Source organism: Tupaia chinensis, unplaced genomic scaffold (genome assembly GCF_000334495.1).
Source record: "Tupaia chinensis unplaced genomic scaffold, TupChi_1.0 Scaffold143584_1, whole genome shotgun sequence".
NCBI lineage: Eukaryota > Metazoa > Chordata > Mammalia > Scandentia > Tupaiidae > Tupaia > Tupaia belangeri.
The window spans coordinates 7,918,686-7,938,685 of record NW_006203430.1 but is presented as its reverse complement, the minus strand read 5'-3'; the positions used below and the strand labels follow the sequence as shown (position 1 = coordinate 7,938,685).

Genomic DNA, 20,000 nt, shown 5'->3' with positions numbered 1-20,000 from the left:
ATGCAAGTTAATACACCTATAAAGGTCAAAAAGAAAAAGAGCCATGCCCATGATCCCACAATAAGTACTGGGGAAACTCAGGGTAGGGGAGGATGTGAGGGGCAAGGAGTAGGGGAAGTTCCATTGAGAACACCAGAATGTCTGGTACTGTGGACCTTTCTAAGAATGGTTAAAAGGCCACAACCTTCAAATGTCCTTCCTTGGGTTACTCCAAGTTTACAGACACCCCGAAGAAGAAACCCGTTTCCCAGGCAGGTGCTCAAGGTCTCAGAAAGGGGGTCTACTGTGTGTATCCACTGCCATGAGCACTTTAGAAAGGAAAAATCAGGACTTGGGTTGAGCAGTTTTAAAAAGTGACTCTCACAGGGGAAAATAAATGCTTGTATTAATTTTTTAACAAGAGCAGGAAGGAAAGTATTTATAATCTATAAAATAGTTTATTTATTACATAATAGTGAAAACATTTTACCAAATGCTTTTCAGATATTTTAACGTTGTTATATTATACATGAAGTGACACTAACAAGAATGTCAGAAGTCAAATTTAAAACAGAATCCTGAACATCAATCTTCAACACTGGAGGAAAAAAAAATGCCATTATCATTTCATCCTAATCAATTTATAACCAATTTTTTTAATTGACAGAGGGTGCATGCACTTGCCAGAGAGAAGGAAAGAGAGACAGAGAGAGAGAGACAGAGACAGAGAAAGTACCCTGAACTGACATCCCACAATCCTTTTCTTCCATTTCTCAACCCTGTTAGGATTTTGCACATGAGGGCACACACACCTGGTATGTTTTTCAAGCCTCCAGGGCCAGGACTCAATCTGCACAGTTGAATGTGTAGGATCTGATTCCCTCCACATAGCGCTTAATTGACATGCCATGGGATAAGCCCTACAGTTTTTTGTTTGTTTGTTTTAAAGACAGTAATTTTTTTCTTTAAAGGATTATTTTTATTTAACTTATTTATTATATTTATTATATTTATCCATTTACTTTAATTTGATAGAGAGGGACAGAGTGCGAGAGAGAAAGAGGGAAAGTGAGAAAGCAAGCCACCAGGTCCAAGTCTCAAACTACGATCAGCCCTTAACCACCACACCATCTAGAAAATGCACCTTAAGGACCAGCGGGCATAGTAGTTAAGGTGCTGGACTCTCACATGGTTGACTGTGGTTGAGTCACAGACCCAGAGGCTTGAAAATCATGCCAGGCGCATCTGCATGTGTGCCCCAAATCCTGGGTAGAATGGAAGAGAAACGACTGTGGCAAGTCGATCCACCCTGAAGGGGTGATTTCTCATTTTCCCTCTTTCTGTCTCTCCCTCTCCAGCAAGTACACATACCCTACGACAAAAATCTTTAAAAATAAATAAACAAATAAAAGAAGAAAGAAAAGAAAATGTACCTTACTCCTCTTTTTACCACCCTCTTTTCTGAAGTAAAAAGAACTTCAGAAAACACATAATATAGTAGAACTCCTTGTTAAAAACTTCACGTTGGGGCCAGCAGGTGGCATGGTTAAAGCTCTGGACTTCGATGTGGCTGAACATGGTTTGGGTCCTGGACCCAGAAGCTTGAAATTCATGCTGGGTATGCGTGTGTGCGTGCCCAAAATCCCAGGAGAAGGGACTGATGTGTGGCCATCCCTCCTGTGGGGGTGATGTCTTGCTTTCTGTCTCTCTGTCTCTCTGTGTCTCTCTGGTGTGTGCACATACCCTATACCAAAAATTTCTCAAAACAAAAGCAAAAACAAAACAAAAAAAACTCCAGTGACAGCCCAACCTAGGTATTGTGGTCCACAGTGTGCTGGATTACAGAACAAGAAACCACCTGGCCAATTGAGAGTCAGATCCTCAGGTTGGCCTGAATACCAAGTGTGCCCAAGGCCCTGAGGAGCTGGAGGTTGGGGAAAGGGAACTTTGGCAGGACAAGACACTGTCAAGGATCTCTATCTAATTCTCTCTCTCCAGTGCACATGCACACACTCTCTATAATTAAAAACAAAACCCATGTTGCTACAAATATAAGGTAATGGATTGGCCTACCCACAGTGGCACAGCAGTAATGCAATGCTCCACGATGCTGGATGCCATATGGAAGATCTGAGCTTGGTCCCAGGCTGACTTGGACTTACATACACATGCCTGTGATCCTGGCTGACCAGGAAGGCTGGAGGGAAGATTGTGGCATGAGACCCTGTTGAAAGTGATTGTCTTTCCTTCTCTCTCTTTCTCATTAAATAAATAAACTTTTTAAAAGGTAATAAAGTGAGATGTCACTGATATAGACAAATTATAAAGAACCTTACAAATTAATAAAGAACTTCAATTATATTTTAAAATTTAATAGTATCACCTTCATGTATCTAGAACAACAATTTCAGCTAATAAGATATGACCCAGTAGGGGTACTTAAGTTTAATGAATAGGTAAAATTTTAATTTAATTTTACAAAGCAATATTTATGTAAATTGTGGTTTTAAAGTTCCTGAAAATGTGAGAAAGCCTTTCTTCTCTGCATTTAGATATTTTTTCTAAAAATGACAAGTGCATGTGATATCAGCACCCTTAAGTCCTACACCAACTTCTAAAATAAACTAACTAGAACACTATAGTCATCAATTTTAAGAAGTGGCATTTGTTCTGCCAAATAAAAACAAAAGTCTGCCTGCCCTAAAAATATTTCTTTTTTTTTTTTAAAGGAGAGATTTTTGGTATAGGGCACGTGCACTCTCTGAAGAGACAGAAAACAAGAAATCACCACCCATCGGGGATGGTCATGCTACAAGCCCTTCTCCTCCATTCTCCTCTTGGGATTTACATGCATGCACACATACCCAGCATAAGTCTCAAGCTGCCAGGCATGGGACTTGAACTGTGGTTACTCATATAGTAGTCCAGCAACATAACCATTATGCCATCTGCTGGTCCCAATCTTTATTTCTTTGATGCTTTTTGTACACAGAAATGCTAGACTTTCGGGAACCAGCAGTTAGCGTAATGGCTATGTCGCTGGACTCCCATGTAGTCAACGGCGGTTCGCGTCCCGGACCCAGTGGCTTAAAACTCACGCCGGGCATGTGTGTATGCGTGCCCAAGATCCCAAGAGGAGAATGGAGGAGAAGGGATTGCGGTGTGACCATCCCCTCTGGGGGGGTGATTACTCACTTTCTGTCTCTATGTCTCTGTCTGTCTGGTGAGCGCTTGCGCCCTATAGCGAAAACCTCTCCAAAAAACAAAAAACAAAAAACAACAAAAAAAAAAGCTAGACTTTCATGCTTTCTTTCTCTGAACTCTAAGAGAAAATTGAATTATGGTGGAGTTTTTGTTGTAGTTGCTTTATTGTGGGGGTTTTGTGTATTTTATTATGTTTTATTACAGAAGTTATTAGCTTTTTAAAAAGTCAAGTTATAAGTAAGCAATCAACAAAGTAAAGAGACAACCCACAGATTAGGAGAAAATATTTGCAAGCCATCTATCTTAGATAAGGGACTAATATTCAAAATATATTTTTAAAAATACTCAAACAACTCAATAGCAAGAAAATAAATAATCTGATTTTTAAATGGGCAAAAGACCTGAACAATCATTTCTCAAAAGAAGACATACAAATAATATGAAGACATGTTCAAAATCACTAATCATATGAGAAATACAAATTAAAACCACAGTAAGATATTAGAATGGCTATTGACAAAATCACAAAAGAAGTGTTGGTGGAGAAAAGTGTACACAATTACTTAGAATATAAATTAGTACAGCTATTTTGGAACACAGTATGGAGGTTTCTCAGAAAACAAAAAATAGATTTACCATACATCCAGCAATCCCACTTCTGGGTACATATCCAAAGGAATTGAAATTGGTAAGTCAAAAAGGTATCTATACTCTCATGTTCACTTCACTATGATTAACAATAGCCAAGATATTAAAGCAACTTAGGCATCCATCAGTGGATAAATGAATAAAGAAAATGTGGTATATATACACAACTGAATACGATACAGTCTTTTTTTGTTTGGTTGTTTGTTTTTGTTTTGTTTTTAGGATTTTTCCATATGGTTCATGAGTTTGCCAGAGAGAAACAGAGAGAGGGAAATTAAGAAATTACCCCCTGGAAGGGATGACCATACTGCAATCCCTCCTCCTCCATTCTCATTTTGGGATTTTAAACATGCACACACACATGCTTGGTGTGAGTTTCTTTCTTTCTCTTTCTTTCTTTCTTTTTTTTTTTGGAGAGGTTTTGCTACAAGGCACGTGCGCTCACCAGAAAGACACAGACAGAGAGAAAGAAAGTGAGAAATCACCCCCCCGGGGGGATGGCCATGCCACAATCTCTTCTCCTCCATTCTCCCCTCAGGATTTTGAACATGCATGCACACATTACTGGTGTGAGTGTCAAGCCACCAGATCTGGGATTCAAATCATGGCTGCCTATGCTGGAGTCCAGCACTTTGACCAACCACATCACCTTCTGGCCTCTATACAATCTTTAAAAAAAATACAGTTCTACTATTTGTGATAATATAGATGAACCCAAAGGAGACTATGCTAAGTGAGATAAACCAGGCACAGAAATGCAAATGTTATATGCTGTCACTTATATGTGGAATCTAAAAAAGTAAATCTCAAAGAAACAGAGAGTATAAATGTGGTTGCCAGGCTGAGGTGGGGAGGGAGGATTGGAGAAAAGAGAGATGTTGATCAGAATTAAACTGAAAAAAATAGGTTTTAAATGTCTATTGCACTTTGTGGTGACCAGTTAATAATAATGTACTGTTGTGCTATTATGATTGAGATATACATAACTGGTTTTCATCCACAGTTTTTGGCTTATAAGTAATTGGCATTTTATTCTTGATTCCTGAAGCAACTATGGAACAACTTTAGAAACTTAAAAGTGAAAGACAGTTCCTCCTTTCACTTACCCCAAAGCAGATTATAGAAACTCCAATCTTCCCCCATCTTTAAGACCCTCATTACAGAAGGGTCCTACCCTATACCAAAGAGGAAAGAGGGGAAAGCATCAAAAGCAGCCAATTATTTGAATAGATAGGCCCTGCTGGGTTTTCTCACCCAATCTATTAGCATCTCATGTCCATGCAGTGGGGTCTCTCTAAAGACCCAAAAGGACAGGGTTTGGAGAATTTCCAGAGAGCTGAACACATAGAGATTACTAGAGGGTGGTGTACTCAGAGAAGGCATGGAAGTTCAGCATCTCTCCCCATATGTCTTGCCCTATTTATGTCTTTATTGTATCCTTTATAATAAGCCAGTAACCGTAAGTGTTTCCCTCAGTTCTGTGTGGCACTCTAGTATATTAATCAAACCCAAGGAAGGGAAAGGGCATAGGAACCCCAACTTGTAGCTGGTTAGTCATATATTCTGAGTGCCTGGACTTGCAACTGATGTCTAGAAGGCAGGGTGAGGGGGAACACTTTTGGGAACTGAGCCTTCAACCCTGGGATCTAACACTATTTCCAGGTAGAAAGCGTCAATATTTAATTGGATTGGAGGATACCCAGCTTGTGTCTTCTACAGGACTGATTGCTGGCTGGTGGCAAGAAACTTCTATACATTTTGGGATCACAGAAACTGTATATTTGAAAATTGCTGGAATAGATTTTAAGGTTCTCACCACAACAAAAGATGTGAACAAAAGTTAGTGAAATATGGATGTATTAATAAATCTGATTAAATCTTTCTACAATGCATGCATAGATCAAAATATCACATTGTACTCCATAAATATATGCACTATTACCTGTCATCAAATAAAGTTATTATATATCCCGCATTTCAAATGGAAAATATTGAAGCTAATATAGATAGAAACAGAAGAAACTATCAACTTTCAAGTTTGAAAAAAAAAATTGCCTTTATCTCTTCCACCCCCACTAAATGTTACCCTTACTACTTCCAAAAGAGAGGTGGTGATAGGCATAAGCTCCTCTTAACGTCTAAAGCATGGTCCTGGCCAGAATCTTTAGGGCATGGGTATGTTCCTAACAAAAGCAAGGAGAACATAACACTGTCATCTCATTAATGGATATTTACATATTCCTACACTTACTGATTCTCCACATCTACAATTTTCAAATTAAAATGAAACTAAATCCTGTAAAATGTTTTCTTACTCACTGCTGACAAACAGATAAGATACCCTTTCTAGAAATATACAACAGAGACAAGTGAGGTCCTAGAAACTGTAGTCTTTGTTTGCTTGTTGAGGGATCCTAGCCATCCAGAATGGGCCAGACCCCAGCAAGGCACAAGGAGCAAGTGTCAGGTAACAAAGGGACTAGACAGAGGTGACCGAGACCCAGAGAAAACCCCACTGGCCAGTCTAGTCAGCAGAAAATGTAGATGCCATTCATGACAGCTCATCTGCTGTCACAGCTTAGGAACCAATCAGCAATCAGTGTGGACATGCTGGACATCTGTGGAGCAAACACTTAAAAATTAGAAAGCCAGAGAAGCTGAGTAAATTGTGCCTTGTCCTTTCGTACTGCCTGTCTTCTGCTCTTGTGTGCCTCCTGCTTATGATTTGTCTCTTGACCTTCTAGTCTCAGCTCAAACTACCTTCTTCAGCAGTGCTTCCTCAACTGTCCCTGTCTCCACTCCCCCACCACCACCAGCCTAAATTCAGAGCCCTGTGACACACACAGCCTTCCAACATTCCCCAGCACTTCCTACAGCTGTAATGCCATGTGAGTATCCTGATCACTTAACACCCTGCGTGGACTGTAAGCACCAAAAGGACAGGGATAACTGGTTGATTCTCCATTTCTCCTCAGCACTTAAGACACTAACTATATTTACTGAACGAATGACTGAGTGAATGAAGATAACTGTGTTCTCTCAGAACACATCTCTTTAGAGCCCTAAGTTTCTTAGTACTCCATCCAGCACAAAAACAGAGGGGTACTGAGAGAAGTGCTCAGCAAACAACTATAAATTGACCTACCCCAACCTATGAACTTACGAGCAGTATTTTCAGGCTGAGAAGCTTGTTCCTCAGTCTGGCTCATCCTCTCAAGTGGCAGGAGTTTCTCGACCAACCCTCTAGTCCAGATGTGAGAGTGATTACGAGTGATGATCCTGCTTCACTCACACTTCACAGAACGTTCTATATAATACAAGTCTTTAGAACTCACTGATTGACATTCCCACAAAGAAAGCTCTATCCTGTAGAGGTTAAATAACTGAGACCCAACTATGGTGTGTAGCAGAGCCAGGGCTGATGCTGCTCTCATCTTCTAACCACATTTCTGCCCATGCTTCATCTGAGTCACAGGTAGTTTCTTAAGTCTAAATGCCTTAAGCCTGGCAATACTCAAGTCAAATGAGGAAAATCAAGGAAAAGAGAAGAGAGGAAGAATGAAAAGAGAAAGAGGCAACTTACCTAAGATGTAAGATCAGGAGTCATCCTGAGCCACAGCCACCCTCTCTCTACAGCAACTGCACTACCATCATTCTGCCCTCAACACACAAGTGCACACATACACACATGCACAGATGTTCTATTTATACTGGGAAGATGGGCAGGACTAACCAGGAAATAAATTAATTCAATATTGTACTTGAAAAATGTCATTAAGTCCCTCCCATAACAGAGCAACAGTTACTAAGGAAATAGAGCACATCAAACGGAAAAACACCCCCACAGGAAGGGACATTTATAAAAACGTGAACACTTACAAAACCTAACCAAATAAGTTGGAGAATATGTTTGCCTTACTACTTGCTCATATAAATTTAGACAAAATGAAGTCCTCCTAGGAATTGTTCAGGAATTAAAACTTAACTGCAATCATATCACAGCTTTCACAAAAATGCACTGTAAAAATAGACATATGCAATTCAGGAAACATGAAGGTCACACACAGGGCACTGAGGTCAAAACCCAACAGACAAGTAAAACACTTTTTTCAAAATCAAGTGACATTAAAAAAAAAATGTATAACCACTGCAGTTTCATTTTTTATTTCCTCTTGCTGTGGACAGACTGTTACGCTGGGAGAAGTGTCGGTTACCTAGGTGACAGCTAGACAGCAGTCAAAGGCTCCAGGCCCTACAGACTCTTCGAGCTGAGGCCCTGGCTTGTGTATGACAATTCCTCTCGACTAACCACCACAGAAGTTCCAAGGAGAAAGGAGCACTGAGAAATGAGATCATTCTAAACCTTGGCAAATAAGGTCACTGTTGCAAAAAAAAGAAAAAGAATATGTTTGAAAGTTGTACAACACTGCTTATCACAACATTTCAATCTATGGTTGCTTCATTTTAATGGGGAAATGGACTTGTGTTGAGACAGATGTGAGAAAAAGTGAGAAAAAGAAACCCAAGGATCTATTTCCTAAGCTGGAATCAGGCCTCAGTCACCCTGAGAGAGAGATGTTACACTTAGTCAACATGAACTCCTCTGTTCGCATGGATGGACAGTTTGAACCTTAGCAAGGGTCAGTCTAGTCCCAATATTTTCTAGAAGGAGAAAATGGGTGCTCTAAGAAGAAACTCCCCTGCCCTCAAGGCTACCATGGATTGCAAGCCCCACAAAAGCAGACATCCCACCCCTGGCTTCTGTTCCCACTTATAGGACTTGGTCAGCTCACTTGGTTTATCCAAAGCTTCCATCTCTTCATTTGTAAAGTAAGGAGGTGAAACTCAAGATTCCTTTTAATGTAACTATTCCCCTGTGGCTATGTCTCTGGATGAGCCAGACAGGACAAATATGCATGAAAAGGACACAGTAGAAAAGCACGGAGAATCTGCCCAGGAACGCAAGTCTGAGAACAAGTCACACAAATGACAGCTTGCAATTAGGGGAAGTTGAGTTGAGCTGTTATAAATTCTTCATGCTACTTTTCATTTCTGTGATTCGGGATATAAAATAATTTGTAGCTTCTGTGATGCAACTTCAAACCATTCCAGCCCTGAATAGCTTAGTGGGCTTTGATTTTTTTTTTTTTTTTGTAACATATAGGTAACATAGAAATTATTACCCTACACTTTTTTGTTTTGTTTTGTTTTTGAGAGCTTTTTGCTATAGGGCACAGAGAGAAACAGAGAGATAGAAAGCAAAAAATCACCCCCCAGGGGAGATGGCTACGCCGCAATCCCTTCTCCTCGTTCTCTCGGGATCTTGGGCATGCACGCACATCCACCCAGCGGGAGTTTAAGCCACCAGGTCCAGGGCTCGAACTGCGGTCAGCTACATGGGAGTTAAGCGACATAGTCATTATGCTAACTGCTGGTCTCAACCCTACACTTTTTTTTAAAAAAGACAGGCATTTCTTTTTTTTTCTTCCTTTTTATAAATTCAAATTTAATCACTATACATCTTTATAGAATACAAAATGGTTTTTCCCAGTGTTAATACATTGTATATTAGTCAAGTCATAGATATTACCATGTACATTATCATCAACAGCATCCTTTCTTTTTTTTTTTTTTCTGTTAAATGTCTTCCCCCTGATCCCTTCCCTTCCTCTCCCTGTTGGCAACCTCCTCCTATGCTGTTTCTAATATCTTCAGCTTCCCTCATTGTTCTATCTTTCAATATTACAGTTTCTGCCATAGAGTGCAAATATTTAGTACATATTAAGCAAGGCCATATAATTCCTGTCTTTGATAGTCTGGCTTACTTCAACTAGCATTAAGTCTTCCATATTCATCCACTTTGCATCAAATATCAGGGTCTCATTGTTCTTTATGGCTGAGTAGTATCCCATAGTGTATATGTGCCACATCTTTTCAATTCATTCATCTGTTCTTGGACATCTGGGTTGACTCCATGTCTTAGCAATTGTGAGTAATGCTGCAATAAACATGGAAGTGCAAGTGGCTGTGCCTTACTTAGGCCACTAATTCAGTAAGCAAATACAAAATCAAAACATCTGATTCAAATACATACACAAGCTGCAAACAGGAAAAGAGCATCTTTTAAAATGTCACTTTGGTAAATATGATTTTCTTGATAAAGCCTGAAGGAAGGGTCTACAGTTTGAAGCTCTAATCAAACCAAGTTGGAGAAGGTTTCCCCAAAATAAACAAAATAACACTCCTTAATGAATTAGTAGGCCTATAACTATCTCATATGCTCTAGAAATGGAGGAAACCGTAAGGAGTCATCTATTCAACTTCTTCATTTTATGAAGGAGACTCTGGAGGCTCATGAAGAAGAGTAAAAAAGTTGAAGGTGAATGTGGTAATGAGCAAGAGCCAGGATCAGAACGAGGGATTTGCATCCATGTCCCTGTTCCAAATGCCACAGGGTCCGTGAAAACTGACCAAAGGAACGTGGTGGCTTGGGGAAGAAGTACCTGAGGCTGAGAAGGGGGGCAATACATACTTGTACCAACTATTTAAAGAATCAGGGAGTTTTAAGATAATATCCATTTCCCAGGGCCCAAACCAGTCACGCCCACACCATCAACACGTGCAAAAGAAAAGGAAAGAGTCAGGGCTTGGCACAGAGTCAGATAATCCCCTAGTAAGTATGTATCCCAAGATCACCTGGCCTGGTCTGTGCAGGTGCACCCTGATTATGGACCCCAGCTGAGTAGAGTGTGGCTGCATGGGAAATGGAAATGGATAACACTGTCCCATGGGCAGCTCCACTCACATGGCTGGCCTAGGTAGGGGAACCATACTGGGAGGTTGGGAGTTGAGCTCTGAGATCCTTCACATTTGTGCCCTCCCCAGCCCCAATTTTATTCTGATAAAATCATTTTAAAACGTTCATGATAGGCAGTCCAGAAGGTAGTCACACAGAAGGCTAAGAAGTATAGAAAAAAAGGGAAGGGGGAACATTTTATTCTTGGGTGGGAGTAGAAAAGTACATGGACTGACAAGCTATTTGTATGAAATAACTTTGTTCCCTTGCTAAGCTACTCCTTGTTTTCAACTTACATCAGGCTTCCATGGGGCCCCTATTCCAGCTTACAATTTTCCCTGCTCTCTGGCCTGAGGGATGCTAGGAAAAGTACACATTCTCATTCAGTATTTCAACAGCGTTTTGTGGGGTTACTACCCTGGCCAGGCATTATTTCAGGTGCTGGAGAAGCACCAGTGGGCAAAACAAACCATGTTCCTATCTCTACAAGACCTCCATTCTTGTATCTCATGTGTCCATGGCAGGTTTCCAAACAATATTTACTGACAATCTTCACCACTGACCATGGGGACTAACTAGAATGCAGCAGATACCCTGTAAATCCTAGTTGTACTACACTGAATTAAATGTGAACCTCAGCTGGGTTATCTACTTTCCATGTACTGCCTCTGTCCTTCATCAGCTGCATGAAGTACCAAGGGCACCATAAACAAGGAGGCTGTTGGCTGTGGACACTTAGACCCAGGGGTGCACTCCATGTGGGAAGTTACAGCTGGGAGTTCAGAAAATAGGCAAAGCCAATCCCTATGCCATTTAAAACATGCTCAAGTGAAAACTTACACACACACAAACTGACCAGGGGACACAAGTCCAAGCTCTGAGTCAAACTATCTTGGGTTCACCTCATTCTAGGCTACATGTGACTTTGGGAGTCATTTAAACTCTCTTCCCTATCCCGCACCTCAGTTTCCTCAAATATAACATAGAAATAATGATGGAACCTATTCCATAGAGTAAGTGTATCCTTAAAAAGATAACACATACAAAACAGTAGTATTTAATAAGCACCAAAGAAATTATAGTTGCTGCAATTACAACTCAGCAGATGACTGATAAATTATGTCTTTGAAAATATGCCTCAATCCACCTGCTTCCTGTTCTTATGGGACCTACTGGACACAACATGGTATCTTACATCATAGTTCCCCAGTTGATTTGTCTTGATTAAAAGAAATAAATAAATTCTCAATAGATAAAAATTAAAGATCAAAATCATTCCATGTCAGCTAAAATTAACAACAGTGAGAAACAGGGAAAAGAATATAAAATTAGAGAAAATGTGTGGGTGAGCTTATTTGGTATGAAATGCGGTAAAATAATAGAAGAGAAAAAATGACAAAAAAGAAACATGCCTTTAAAAGGAAAAAGAGCCTCTTGATGTTCAGTTGGTTTGTTTGTTTTTACTTCATGTTTCCTACTGAAATATCAATTCTAAAAAGCATCAGCTGAAGGGTCAACAGATGGCATAGAAGTTTCGTCACTGGACTCCCACAGGGCTGACCACAGTTCGAGTCCCAGACCCAGTGGCTTAAAAATCACACTGGGCATGTGTGCGTGCTTACTCAAGATCCCAGGAGAATGAAAGAGGATGAATTGTGGTGTGGCCATCACCTTGGGAGGTAATTTCTCACTTTCTCTCTCACTGTCTGCCTTTCTTTCTGTCTCTCGCAAGCACATGAGCCCTAAGGCAAAAACCTCTAAAAAGAAGGAAAAAAAAAAAAAGCATCAGCTGAAAAGAATAAATAAATTTAACAAAGGTTTTAGGTTTCTTTGTCAGAAAATAATCATCAAGAGGCCAGTCTGCATTTCATTCATCCTTTTCCCTGTTTGGGTTGTGCCTATTGTCAAGTGTTGACTCTTTAAGACCTTTATGTACATTTCTCAAGCTGCCACAAGGCCCGAAGAATGAACCTGCAGAAAGAGGACATCCTTAGAACTCTACTGATCACCTGGTAAATCCAATGCTCTTCAGCACACCAGGAGGTGTTGGAGCAGAACAGTCAACACTTGAAAAGCAATAAAAATTGATCAACAATAAAACAGCCAATGTTCCATACGGAAGCAAGAGATCTGAATAATTTCAGTCTCTTGCATTAGTAAAGGTTTCCTAAATGTTCCTTGTTTATGAAGCTCCAGACCAGCTCTATATTTGCCTTTTAAGTCAAAACACACAGAGAATGCCTAAACTTTCATTAAATAGTTCTGTCTTATTTATTCATATTCATTTAAAAGAAAAACTTTGCACTATAATTTTTCACAACTCAATATTCAGTTTCAGGTGGGTTGTGGTGGATAGAAAATATTCCAATAATATTTTTCCTAGGTATTTCCAAAAAAAATCTGTGCTGTCTGGGCCAGACATGGGAGCAGGGAGATGTACAGCAGCATCAAGCATCTGACAGCGCCTCCCAACATCTGGGCCTGCAAAACTTAGACCAGACCAGCAGCCAGCATAGGTCATTGATCAAAATGATTTAAAGTAGGCGCAACTGTGGAATACATAAACACACACACACACACACACACACACACACACACACACACACATAGCTCTTAGGATCAGTTAACAGTTTGTGCTCTGGTAGAAAGACTCCTTACTGCCTGAATATGCCCATTAAGATAAAAATTTACAGGAAGTCCTGCTTATTTCTGGAGAAAGGAAGAGGTGGCTCCTATTACCTGCAGAGCAAGCACAGAGACAGACTCATCTTACATCCCCTTAGAACTTAAACTTCCAGGGATCAGCACATGGCGTGATGGCTACGTCGCTGGACTCCCCGTAACTGACCACGTTTCTAGTCCTGGACTTGGCAGATTAAAACTCGCGCCAGGTACATGTGTATGCATGCCCAAAATCCCAACAGGAGAATGGAGAAGGAATTACAGTGTGGCCCCCTCCCCCCCCCCGGGGGGGTGATTTTTTGCTTTCTGTCTCTGAGTGAACATGCCCTATAGCAAAAATCTAAACTTCATTCAACCATTCCTGTTTCTCTTATCCAAGGGATTCAGAAGAAGAAATAATATGCAATTAATCATATGCCATTCTAGGAAGATTGTGAGTTTTACAACCACCTTGGAAAAACCATAGGCTCACATATAATAACTAAAATGAATCATCTCTAGACCAAGAATGACTTGGAATTCAACAAGCTGAGCCATCATTTTAAATATACCAAATTCTAGAAACAGACGTCGTTAAATCCAGTTAATGACGGTGGAACAACTTAATCCAATCCCAAAAATCCAAGGAGATGAACACGTCGGCAGATATCTAAAAAGCTGTAACACGAAATGGTACTATCCGAGATTGACCCCCAGAGCTGATATCACCTGTAGCAACACAAGGGTGTGACAAACAAGCTTTTGGTGGTAGTTAAACAACAACGAATGCTCCGTCTACAAGAGGCCCCAGCATACCAAGCCATTTGACAAGCAGTCCTGACTCCACATATATTAGGGAAACACTGATAGAGTTTCATGTCTTCCTGGAAGGCTGGATGGGCAGGGCTATGAAAGTGCATCTGTCCTGAAGAGCAGCTGTTGCAGACAGCAGAGGATTCAGGGGAAGGCTGCCTGGTATTTAACTAATGGGACTACACAAACCCTGTCCCTTTGTATACTGGAGGCCTCTGGCCAAGCAGAAAGAGCTCATTAGACCAATTTCCGCTGCATTGGTAACAAAGACCTATGCATGTGCACTAAAAGCGCACAAGAATAACTCATGGGGAAAGTATCACAGACAGGTATGGTGTGTCCCACCAAGCAGCAGGTAGCAGTGGAGAGACATGGTCTCCCGTATTAGATAACTAGCCCCTCCAGAGACCCGATGTGATCAGAGCATCTCTTGTAGTACCTGAGGCCATGAGTCTGCTGAGTTTGCTGAGCTGTAGAGGCACTGACTGGTGGCTACAGAAACAATCTTATTCTGATTAGAATACTCAGCCAGGCAAAAGACAGCGCTATGTATATTTGATACCAAGTGAATCTGTCTTACACATCCATCATCAGGTCTAGGCGAGCAAATTCCTGGGATACCACTAAGGAAAACTACAGGGCTCTGGCAGCAAGAGGGAATTTTAACCACCAAATTTGGAAGCTGAAATCACTGTTCATGTTAGCTACACAGTTGTCTGAAAGGCCTTTCACTATCTAAGTGTGGACCTTACCAGATTGACAGCCAACTTTCTCTGCATTTAAAATCATGTCTCCTTTAGTTCATTTTCCCCTCTCAAAATCTAGCCCTTATTTATACCCTTCTCCTCAGTGCCGACAAGAAGAAACTGACTTATTCTAATTCCTGTTCTGCAGTATCTCCTCAGCAAACTTATTCAGGTAAAGGGAGAGACAGGTGGGAGAGAGAGACAGCAGGAGACTTTTCCACAATGTACACCGCCACCATCCAATGCTCCATCTTCCCACAGTCCAGTGGCGTAAATGTCTTGCCTCAAAGGGCAAAAATGAGGACCTGGTTTTATTCCACATGGGAGAAAGTAAAACGCTGCTGCTTTTCACTGCAACACGTGCTAGGCCAGAGGTCCACAGATATCCCAGATAACCTACACAGTCTCCAAAACTAGATTTTGTCCTTTCAACTTAAAAAAAAATAAGTGTATTGATAAATAAATTTGAGTAGGAAAACAGATATGTAAATGTACAGACTAATGTCAAAGAAGAAGGGCCTGGCTGGTAGGAAGAAAGGATAAAAAGAGGGAATGCAGGGGTGGGGTACCGAAAGAGTTCCCATTAGGTGACCATTAGCTATTGTAATCGGGGGCTCTGCAATCCCCCTTGGCATTGGCATTGGCACAGTCACTCGCTCCACAGAAGGGCTGAACCCAGAGGGGTGAGCACGGCTTTGGGGTCAAACAGACCATGGTTTGAATGCCAGTTCTGCTGAGCAGCTCACCACATCCTTATCAGATGTCTTAAATAATTCTTCTGAGGCTCTCAGTCTCTTCCTCTCTAAAATGGGGTGCTAATTTGATTAAAAGAGAAAGTACACAAAAAAAGTGTGTACATCACACCAAAACACCTAACAGACCCCCATAAATGCATAAGGCAATAATGAGGGCAGGGAAGAAGGGCAGAGGTAACATTATCTGCAGTTATCAGACCCTCAAGAGATGTGTGGAAGGTTCAGTTAATCAGCTAGGACCATATACAGGGAAAAAAGAAACAGTAGAGCATTATTATCAGTCCCAATGAACTGTACTCTGGCTGAACACTCCAAGAGTTGAATCTACAGCCTGTTTAGATTCAAACGTAATGTTTTATTCTTCAAATAACTATTAGGTTGTGGGGAAAGTCATGATGTCTTTTTCTGTTTTTCTACGTAAAAATGCATCATGACTTTCCAGATGACCTCATACTTAGAAAGTTCAACATCAGCTGGGTTCTACTTTTTCCTTCCCTCCAACCAAAGCTTCCTCATCTAACTCGGGTACTCACCCTGCCCCCCCACTCTCTTCCTCTACACCCCTATTCTTGCCCAGCACACTGAGTCAGCCACTACTTACTGCATACTGACTGACTATAGGGATTTCCCAACACTGGAGAAATCACTCCTATTGAAATGACTCATTGCCTCACTTCCTTTGAATAAAAGCAAATTACTGTGTTCAATAAAAATCATACAAGAAATAATAGCTAAAAGTGGAATTTAAATAACTTATACCAATTCCTAAATATGGCATCCTGTATGAAAATGAAATTATTGGCATTATCAAGGATACTTCATGAGCTCCATCTTTTCTCCTCCATGAGCCTCCTCTACAAGATGAGACATGGCACATTCAGAACCATACAGACTCCCTGGCCTAAAGGTAAACTTGGGCAAAGTGGTTTTTATAGTGAGGATGAAGGTTGCCATTGAGATTTAAAAGCAGTCTAGCTACTCCAGTACCATCCTTTTTCCCTCCTAGTTCCCATGGAAACAGACCTCAGCTCGCCAAAAACAGGGTAAAGATAGAACCATGCCCAGTTTTCCCTCAATCTGTTTCCATGGGAACTGGAAGAGAAAGGAATGGAGGCTGGGTAGCTAGACTGCCTGCAAATCTTGATACCCATCAGCTGGGGCTGCAAGCATGTTGGTTCCAGAGGCTTGCAGGCCTCCACGAGCTTTTCAAGAATGAAATGTCCACTCCTGGATGGAGAAAATGAGAAAATGAGGCCCATAGCAGGTTGGACTACACAATCAAAGCCAGCTGCAGATCCCCTAGACACAACCCAGTGGGTGATTCACTTTCTTGAACATCCCTTCAGCCAACCAGGATGATCCATTTCAGACCAATGGATCCCACACTTAGCGGGGCAGCAGAATCATCCCAAAATCAATATCTCTACAGGCTAAGACCAGGACTCTATAGCGTGGTTTTCTTTTTGGTTTGGTTTGGTTTGGTTTGGTTTTAAATAAGCTGCAAGGGTGATTCCAACAAACAGCCATTCTGGGAAAATGATCTAGTCTAGAGATTCCCAAAGTTTAAGGTGCATAAAAATTCTATGGGGATCTGGATGAACTGCAGACTCAGGTTCAGCAAGTCTGGGGCGGGGCCTGAGATTCTCCATTTCTAACTAGCTCCAAGGGGATGCAAATGTTTCTGATCCTTAGAGCACATCTGCATAGTGAGAGTCTAGACTCCAGTGAGTTAGACTCTAGAACTTTCTCCACAGACCAAGATGGAGACTAAACCCATTTTTGCAATAGTAGTTTATTCCCATCTTCGGCTTTCAATCTACTACCCTGCTCAGGCCTCTGAAGTAAATTGCTTAGGTGTTAGGGGCCAAAGAGAATTCAAGTCATGCTTCATTCTACTCTCCTCTACCTGTTTTCTCTGCCTCCAGAGATAACAACTCAAGGATTAGAAGGTAAGGGGACAGTCAAAACTTAAGTATAATTATAATGTAATCATGATTGTCTCCTCCAAACCTGATTTCTCTAAGAAAAGTATTGTAAAAGCAAATTTCACATGATTGAGGATGAAACTTGTGGCAGAAACTGTGTAAAATATTTAGAAAAATATTTATAGAAAGTATCATCAAAGGTATGCCCATATGTCTTTTTTTTTTTAATTAACAAATTGGGCTGACCAGCAGAATGATGATAAAGGCAGCTGGATCGCACATGGCTGACTGCACAGCTCGAGTCCTGGACCCAAAACTTAAAAAATACAGTGGGCACCTGTGCATGCATGCCCAAAATCCCTAAGAAGAATGGAGAAGGGATTATGGAATGGCAATCTCTCGTGGGGGTTGCGTTTTTTTATTTATTTTTTTAAAGAATTATTTTATTTAACTGTATTTATTTGTTATTTTAATTTGACCAGAGTGAGAGAAAGAGAGAGAGAGGGAAAGTGAGAAAGCAATCCACCTGGTCCAGGACTCAAATCATGGTCAGCCATGTGGGAGTCCAGCACTCTTAACGACCACAACACCTGCCACCCCTGGAGATTACTTTCATACTTTCTCTCTTCGGCCCTTCTCTCCACCTCATCTCTTTCCAGTGAGTACACATAACCTATTACAAATTTTAAAAATGAATATATGTATGTACACACATACACATATATACGAGAGAAAAGTGTATGTATGGGTATATATACACACATGAGTATACATTTGTGTAGTGTATACATGTGTGTACATATGTGTGTATGTACGCATGCACGAGAAAAGTGTATGTATGGGTATATATACACATATGAGTATACATTTGTATAGTGTATACATGTGTGTATATATGTGTGTATGTATGCATGCACACATATATATATACATACACATGTGTGTGTGCATGTGTGTGTGTTTGTGTGTCCCAGTCACAGACCTGGTGACTTGCTTTCTCACTTTCCTTCTCTCTCTGTCTCTCTTTGGTCAAATTAAAAAATAGTAATAAACAAATGAAATTAAATAAATAATCATTTTTTTAAAAATCTGGTAGCCTTAAAATTCCTAGTCTAGGAAACCAGCAGTTAGTGTAATGGCTATGTTGCTGAACTCCCACGTAGTCGACCACAGTTCGCATCCCGGATCCAGTGGCTTAAAACTCATGCCGGGCATGTGTGCATGCGTGCCAAGATCCCAAGAGGAGAATGGAGAAGGGACTGCGGTGTGACCATCCCCCCTGGGGGGTGATTTCTCGCTTTCTGTCTCTCTGTCTCTCTCTCTGTCTGTCTGGCAAGTGCACCCACCCTATAACGAAAACCTCTCAAAAAAAAAAAAAAAATTCCTAGTCTAGAGCCAAACAGTGGTGAGGCAGTAATGGAACTGAGCCCTGTGGGCATGTCCCAGGTTCACAACCCTAACACCCCTTATACAAACCATGTGTGCATACAATCCAGGCTGCCTGAGGCAAGGGGTAGACAGCAATGTGAAGACAGTATTGGAAGTGTGTTCCCCCACACACACACCTCATGGAAGAAATTAATAAATTAATTATTTTAATTATTATTTATTCAACTTGATTTATTATTGTTCTTTTTTCAATTTGACCAGAGAGTGACACAGAAAGAGAGAGGGAAAGTGAGAAAACAAGCCACTAGGTCCAGGACCTGAACCAGTGGGCCATGTGGGAGTCTAGTGCCCCAACTACACCACCTGCCAGCCCCAAATTAAAAACTTAAAAATTCCTAGTTTCAAAGAAAATGTACAGAGTGATAGTAGCCTCACATTTCAGCTGAAAGTACACAGAGTAATGCAAAAGTTATAATACAAAAATATTAATTTCTATATTCAACCACAAAATAGTTTTTTGTTTTCTTAATACTTAAGAATTTCTTAAGTATTTATTCATTTTATTCATCTTTATTCATTCTAGCGTTTAGTTTTTTTCTTTTTTAAAATTATTTTTAGAGCCAGTCTCATTATCTGATGGTTAAATAAACCAGATCCCACATGGTCAACTGCATGGTTTGAATCCTGGCCCTGGCAGCTTGAAAAACAAACGGAGTGCATACGTGTACATGCCCAAAATCTGGACACAATGGAGAAATGAAGAAGGGATTGCTGCAAGACTGCACCCCACTTAGGGGGTGCTTTCTCCTCTCTTGTGTCTCTGTGTCTTTCTCTGGCAAGTGAATATGCCCTTTGGTAAATAATTTTTTTAAATTATTTTTAATTGACACATAATAATTGAAAAAGAGTTTTAACCACATAAAGTATCAGTATATTATTCAAAAACAAGTCACTGATTTCTATTTTATGAAGTCTCCATTCTCCTTACATATAAAAGGGGATTAATCTATTTCAGTTTCATTAAATATACTTTGTGCTGCCTTCAAAACATGTAACATACATCAATCTTTTTTTTTTTTTTTTT

General features: G+C 40.5%; 1 protein-coding gene across 3 annotated transcripts in view; it reads right to left on the bottom strand.

Moving 5' to 3' along the window:
* The window catches only part of LDLRAD4 (low density lipoprotein receptor class A domain containing 4), a 505,135-nt gene that overhangs the window by 307,123 nt on the left and 178,012 nt on the right, over positions 1-20,000 (bottom strand). Inside the window, exon 1 of one of the 3 annotated variants that reach the window (XM_027766526.1) lies at positions 7,415-7,535. The exons of the other annotated variants lie outside the window; for them this stretch is intronic. The gene's annotated coding sequence lies outside the window, so the exon portion shown is untranslated. Of the gene's footprint in view, positions 1-7,414; positions 7,536-20,000 lie in introns of those variants that run through there. 3 annotated transcript variants of the gene reach the window in all.